Source organism: Octopus bimaculoides, unplaced genomic scaffold, assembly GCF_046866305.1.
Source record: "Octopus bimaculoides isolate indiv1 unplaced genomic scaffold, ASM4686630v1 contig40, whole genome shotgun sequence".
NCBI lineage: Eukaryota > Metazoa > Mollusca > Cephalopoda > Octopoda > Octopodidae > Octopus > Octopus bimaculoides.
In genome coordinates, this window is record NW_028315290.1 from 205,001 (window position 1) to 205,540 (window position 540).

The following is a 540-nucleotide window of genomic DNA, read 5'->3' on the forward strand; positions in this document are numbered from 1 at the left end:
CGTGTCGTCTGCCATACGAGCCACGCGGCCGGTAGCGTACACGTGAGTTGGCGATCGAAAGCGCTGTCGGCCGAGAGTGTGTGTGTCTGTGTGTGTGTGTTACACGGCGGCCAAGGCGGACGAGAAAGAAGAAGAAGAAGCAGCAGGCGGCAGCGAGAGGGAAGCGATTGGCAGCGAGTAAAGAGAATGCGGACGCCTCGGCGGCGGACGGCCGCCGCCGAACCGCCGGTGCGATGGAAAGGCCTACGTATCGGCTGCCTTACGAGCCACGCAGCCGGTAGCGTACCCGTGAGTTGGCGATCGAAAGCGCTGTCGGCCGAGAGTGTGTGTGTCTGTGTGTGTGTGTTACACGGCGGCCAAGGCGGACGAGAAAGAAGAAGAAGAAGAAGAAGCGGCAGCGAGAGGGAAGCGATTGGCAGCGAGTAAAGAGAATGCGGACGCCTCGGCGGCGGACGGCCGCCGGCTTGATGGAAAGGCCGACGTGTCGGCGCTGCGATACGAGCCACGCGGCCGCTACCGTACCCGTGACGGGGCCCGATT